Source organism: Dermacentor variabilis, chromosome 6 (genome assembly GCF_050947875.1).
Source record: "Dermacentor variabilis isolate Ectoservices chromosome 6, ASM5094787v1, whole genome shotgun sequence".
In the NCBI taxonomy this organism is placed as follows: Eukaryota; Metazoa; Arthropoda; class Arachnida; order Ixodida; family Ixodidae; genus Dermacentor; species Dermacentor variabilis.
In genome coordinates, this window is record NC_134573.1 from 61,210,807 (window position 1) to 61,217,951 (window position 7,145).

The following is a 7,145-nucleotide window of genomic DNA, read 5'->3' on the forward strand; positions in this document are numbered from 1 at the left end:
TATTAGACATCACTACAGCTTCATTCTAAACAATGCTGCCCGGAGTGACCTGGAATGACCGCAAGCGTAGATTTCACAGACCGCAAGCGATGCCACGCGCCGTTTTTGAGAGTGCTGTTGACCTTTCGTTCTGCGGCAACAGTCCGCTTTCTTCTTTTCGACCTTTTTAGGCATCAGTGCTGCATCCTCTCCGACGCTCCAATAATTTAGTGTACCACGATTTTCATTTCATTTTGTTCATAATATCCCACGTCATTCAGACTGGGCATAAATTTGACGGCACATTCTTAGCACATACATCGATCTTCTTTGTGGAACGCGAGCATGAGCGAAAAACTAAAATATATTAAAAACTAATATTGCTCGGAAAAGGTGAATTCTCCTGCTCATGAATGGTTTAGTTTTTTTGTTAAGTCTAAAGTGGTTTTTCACTTATGTATATATACAGGCATGTAATGGCTCATTCGCATATCGCTAGAGTAGCAACGTCTGCACTGAGCTCTTGAGAACGAAAACACTATGCGCTCCATAATCACGTTTGTGCTTGCTGTGGTTTCAATACCGGCCCTATGCTTCGGCGAGAAGGGAAGCAGCGGTGATCCTATGGGCGTGTTGCGCGTGAGTACGGTTCCTTTAATTCACTTCCCGCCGTATTGTTTAGAATTTTCGCAGTTTTCAGGTGTTTAAATCATCTTGACTTCGTGCCCGGCAATGTAACACTATTCAAACAAGTTAAGATTCTAACCTCCTGAACTCGAATTTCCGTAGCCACAAACGTAACCGCAGGAGGGTGTACCGCACCTTTGTCCAAGGAAAAAGTCTAATCAAGCGCGCTCCTCGTTTAGAGCCTTAGCTTTCTTTTTTATTCTAAAGCGAGTAGCATTGCCTGCACTGCAGACTTTTTTCTAATTGGTCGACAATAGGCGAGGAGCAGGCTCAAGTGGAGAATGTTTAGATGGGGCCAAAGCAGTATATTAAAGGTATAGTTAACCGGCGTTGGGGATCGATAGCTGGGCGTGTGGGTTAAGCATAATCTGATGTTAAAGGTGCGAGGACGACGACGGAGAAAGCAGGCTAACACACATACAAGGCGCCACTTCCAACGATGTTTAATAAAGAAAGAAACGCCACCATTTCATCTGTAAGCCAGTTCATCTGTATGCATTCACGTTCAGGTAAAGCGATTCTTATCGCGATAATTGATTGTTGGGATTGAAATTGTACGCCAATTTTTCACGCCGGCGCTATGGTGGCCACAAGCCGTGCGAAACGGTTTAGATTAGTGATTGAGGTCAAAAGGAGCACTGAGGCAGGCGAAAGGTGCATGAGTGTTGGGTTAATCTCACTATCGCAAAAGGAATTGGATAACCTCAACGGGAATGCGCACGGAAGAATTGGAATAGCCATCCTTGTTATATGTAGTGGCGTTTTTTCCTGATTAACGATTACTGGAAGTGTTTTTGTTTTTCTCCTTGTCCATCGTCGTCATCGATGTGAAACGTATCAGATATAAATAACCAGATGGGTAGGGTGGTGCCCGCTTCACTTGACTTAGCTTGCGGTGGCTGGCCGGAAATCGCGGCGGCGTGCGACGGAAGATTAAAAATTCCGCCAGAACGGATCCTCAGTAAAAGAAGAGTTGGCAGAGCGATGTCGTATACGTGCCAGAGCAGCTCTATCAGGTTATACTGACACGCATGCATTTTTTAAACGCAAATAAATGCATGCTCCCGGGCAGCTCCTAGTGGGCAGTGCCAGAGCGGTGGAGGGGCCGCCATCTTCTATGCCTTTGAGAACTGGGTACTCGCCGGCTATCCGGCGAAAGAAATCTGTTTTGTTCAGTATAATAATGCGTGTTTAACGCGCACACGTGGATTTGACGATTTGGGTTTTCGCGGTTTTCTCACGTAGCGTGACAGACTGGCGAAGTGGGCGCATTCCGAAAACGTTTGACCAAAAACAGAGGCCAAAAAGAGGTCGAAACCGACATAATTACTTTTGTTCCCTTTGGTCTAACCATGCATATTCAGGCTGCACACGTCATATTAGATGGGGAGTTCTCGCGGTTTTCATAACAAAAGCCGACGGAGAGCAGACAGAGGTTAGGGGATAGCACGATTTCTTTTTGTTTACCAATCGTGGATGGCCGATGGCAGAATTGAAATAGAAAACTTTGAATAGCTTTACGTTATAGCGTCCCTATAGTGGACAGAGACTTTGTTTCGGCGCTTTCTCAGCTTGATGATGGTATCACAACCTAACATGCTCCATTAAGCATACACATGGAGCTAACAAAAAAAAAAAGATATTGGCAGGCCGTATTTCTTTTCGGCCCAGAAAGTCAATCCTGCGCCGTGTAAATGTGACAAGGTAGGACCGAAGATTTTATAGCTGGAAAGAACAGCAGACTATCCTTGCAGTGTTATTACACGGCCATGTAGTATTTTGCTCTAACAACCCGCCGTGGTTGCTCAGTGGCTATGGTGTTGGGCTGCTGAGCACGAGGTGGCGGGATCGAATCCCGGCCACGGCGACCGCATTTCGATGGGGGCGAAATGCGAAAACACCCGTGTGCTTAGATTTAGGTGCACGTTAAAGAACCCCAGGTGGTCAAAATTTCCGGAGTCCTCCACTACGGCGTGCCTCATAATCAGAAAGTGGTTTTGGCACGTAAAACCCAAAAATATTATTATTATTTTGCTCTAACACAGTCGCCTGATAAAGCAAATACGCTTCAAATGGAAGTTTTCTTTGCAACATTTAGCGAAACGCGGCAGTTGGTTGCTGCTGCAGTCTTGCTGGAAGGCTAGCACGTAAAAAATAAAATGTATTACGTTCCTGATCGTGGGTTTGAACCCCTGCCCCTCAGCACACAAGCCGGATTCTACCCATTAGGCCAGATCTTGCTCGTGTACTGCTGTCGTTCCATGGTCAACAAGCCCTTTAGGATGATTCATCATCATCATCCTGGTTACGCCCATTGCAGGGCAAAGGTCTCTCGCATGCTTCTCCAACTACCCCGGTTATGTACTAATCGTGCTCATGTTGTCCCTGCAAACTTCTTTATCTCATCCGCCCACCTAACTTTCTGCCGCCCTCTGCTGTGCTTCCCTTCCCTTGGAGTTCCGTCCGTAACCCTTAATGACCATCGGTTATCTTCCCTCCTCATTACATGTCCGGTCCATGCCTCGCCCCCATTTCTTTTTCTTGATTTCAACTAAGATATCATTAACTCGCATTTGCTCCCTCACCCAATCTGCTCTTTTCTTATCACTAAACGTTACACTTATCAGTCTTTTTTCCATAGCTCGTTGCGTCGTCCTCAATTTCAGTAGAACCCTTTTCGTAAGCCTCTAGGTTTCTGCCCCGTACGTGAGTACTGGTAAGACACAGCTGTTATATACTTTTCTATTGAGGGATAATGGCAACCTGCTGTTCATCAACTGAGAATGAACGCCATACGCAACCCAGCCCATTCTTCTGACTATTTCAGTCTCATGATCCGGAGTCACTACCTCTACTAAGTAGATGTATTCCCTTACCACTTCCAGTGCCTCACTACCTGTCGCAAACTGCTGATATCTTCCGAGACTGTTAAACATTACTTTAGTTTTCTGCTGATTAATTTTTAGACCCACGATTGTTGTGTTCATATGGCAGGTTCTTGCCAAATACTGCCCCAGGGTGGCGAATCCTGCTCTGGTGAGGGAGTGCGTTGCCGGTTCTGGTCACCGGGATGAGGCCGCACTCCATGCTTGTTTGTGCAATTTTATCAATACGCGGATTTTTTTTAATCCGGTGGATAATGGCGCGGCACCGGGATTCGAACCACGGGTCTCTTGAACGCGAGGCGGATTCTCTACCTCTACGCCACCGCTGCACCTGATGATTACTGATAAGATGACTACCGCGTGTGTAACATTGATTATCTCGGGAGAGTCAAAGAACTCATGAATCCGATTGGATCTGCAGGAGCCGCGCTTGGACAGCCTTTAGGGGGCATGAATATGATGGGGTTTACACGAAGGCTTTGGACACGGTCTTGCACTGACATACAATGATACAGAAACCAAGACAGCTTTCAGCATTCCTTACGCATTTCAACAAAGCTTCGGGTAACGCAGATTCCAACGAGGTGTGTTGGATCTGCCACGATTTTTTTCAAGCCATAAACTGAACTACATTGTCGTGTCTGTATGAAAGAGAGGAAGGAACGATACATGACCGCTGTCTTCATTTTTTCGCTAGTATGTGGAATTGTTGCTGATTTGTGCACTTAACAGCCAACATCTTTACTTTAAAGGAAATGAGTGTTGTTTTAGAAGTGAATAAATTATACCCTGTCAAGCGTAAAAATCGATAGCCGCTTCTAAATAACACCGAGCTGTGGGACGCACCATAAATATTGACTTTCACAAGATATTAACAGAATAATTGAAAGGGAACTCTCCAATTGTGTTTTTATTCTCGACTATTGTTTTTGTATTCGGTATAACGTTAAGCAAATGCATCAATAATCTGTTAATGTGTACAATGTGGCCAGCTATCAAGCACAAATCATAAATATGACTGCTCATGCTACGCGAATAGACAAAGTGCTATTCATTCGTAGTTTTCTTGAGGCCATTAATAAGTCTTGTATCGTTTGTGTCCAATGATACATATACAAGTAATATATGAACTTTTGATTCTTTTTGTACGTGCCAAAGTGAAACGTACGTAGTTGTAGAGTCTACATAAGATGATTGAAGAGGCTGAGCAACACACAGGACATCATATTTTAACCCGCAAAGGTCAATATACTGCCCATAAGACAGCGGGAGAGAGAACTCAGAGTGGAAATGCATGGATGTCCGCGTGTGGTTCGCTACCTAACACTATGGGTGAGGGAAAGAGGGAATAGAAAGAGGAAAAAAGAAAGTGACTGAGTGGGAGTGGGAGGATGCGTTCGACAAGGTCGCATTCTTTATTGACCGGTACAATTAGGATAAATTTTAGGTTCACAGGCATCAGAAAAACTGCAACACACGGCTTAGCGCGAAATTTATCTATAACTTGATCTATGAGTGCACATTTGTTTCTTTTTGTTGCTGCTTATGATTGTATATATATGTCGACTTTCTCCGCGTCTTCGCTCTCTGTTCATATATTTATTGTTTTTTAAATCTGTAGAAAAAAATTATATTGTAAAATGATGACCTGATTTTAAATAGTGTATGTTGCTCCATTTTTTGTATTTGTATTATGTAGGCGTGCCGTACTGTATCTCGGAGCGAAAGCATCCGTCTGGTTGTACAGCCTTTTGCTTTTGCTAAGATTTCTGTTGATGCAGACAAAGAAAAAAAATGAAATCAAATGATACACTTCTTGTATCAGTCAGAAATATAAAGGAATTTCTGAATTCTAAAACGATTCCTTTCATCAGTTTACTCGTTCCGCTCGTATTGATGCTGTTGTCCTTGTGAAATAGCAGATAATCTTGTCTTCCTGCTTGTTTGTGTTTTCGTGTTCCTGTAGCTCCTGTGCCCGGGTCGGTGAGGTACTCGGCTAGGAATGTGGTACTCGACTGTGATAACCTCATTTGCAGCTGCCCAATAAGCTGCGTCTGGTGAGCTGTCATGTAGTGGGAACATATAGACAGCCTCAACACGTATTTATTTGCAGGCGAATTCTGTGCACGCGAATGTCCCTGTGTCTTTTTCTTAATCGTTTACATTGGGAAAATTATTAGCATAACAAGCTTCCCAGAAAAAATGCAGTATCTGGTGCCAGACATAGGCAGCAACCAATCCAAGTATGTTAAATAAAAAAAACATGTTTCCAAAGTTGTACATTTCCCGAGGTTTCCTGATGTTTAACGGCGCAAGGGCCAGATATGACCAAAGAGCACCGTGTGTATATCTATATTTACATATACTTGCTGAGCTGGAAGGCGCGCATACTATGCAAAACACACCACATCAATACGCACCTGCGCACAGGCTACATAGCGCCATTCAACGGTTTCAGTGCGAACGGAAGCCCTCCATCTCAGGCTTGGCAGCGGGCGTTATGGATGTTGATGCCCCATAATTACCGGGAGGTGTCGCGTTTTGTCAACCACACACGTTGTGACATGAAAATTGTAACAGCGCAAACACATGCAACCACAAAGTACCAATGACGAGACACAAGCGCTGACTGTCAACTAAATTTTATTGACGGAATACAGATACATTATATAAGGGGAAAGGCAGAAGTGTAGGGGGGGGGGGAGTGATACAATCGGGGAAAATGACATTGCGCATCGATGAACGAACGTGCGGCAGACAACGGAATCAGGCGCAGGAAAACAAGAAAACTAGAAGAAAAAGATTGAAAACAAGGCGACGGAAGGTAAGATACAATCAATCAGTAAACGGTCACTTCCAAAAACTGAAGCTCTGCAGCAAAAAGCGACACACAGGGAGTGCTTACGCACCTACTGCCATATTTCTGTATGTGAAACGCTTCCAAACTGACCCGCGCCGTCGCGTCTGCACTCTTACCGAGAGTCCATCGCCTTGTTTTCCATCTTTTGTTTCTAGTTTTATTGTTTTCCTGCGCCTGATTCCGTTTTCTGCCGGCACGTTCGTTCATCGATGCGCAATGTCATTTTCCCCGATTGTATCACTCCCTCCCCCCTTCACTTCAGCCTTTCCCCTTATATAAGGTAACTGTATTCCGTCAATAAAATTTAGTTGACAGTCAGCGCTTGTGTGTCGTCCTTGGTACTTTGTGGTTGCATGTGTTTGCGCTGTTACAATTTTTATGTCAAGTATGCACCAACTCGCCCAGAAAGAAGTTTTAATGAAGTATGTCACACGCGTTGTGATATGGTCGATGTACGCTTCGCTGACATCTTGTGGGCATTAAGGCGTAGTCAAATGTCACTTTTTATATTTAGCGTGTTGTCTATTTTATGAAAAAAAAAATCCACATCGTAGGACAAAGAGGAGGTGCAGAAGGGTACTGGGCAGTTAACCGTTATTAATGACTACGTATCATATTCTTACACTATGCAGTGCTGTAACTATGTATAATAACGTAAGCAACGAAGTAGCCCGATTTCGACTTCAGTGATTGGAAGCATGCCTAGTGAGAAACATCTTACATAGTCGTCCCAG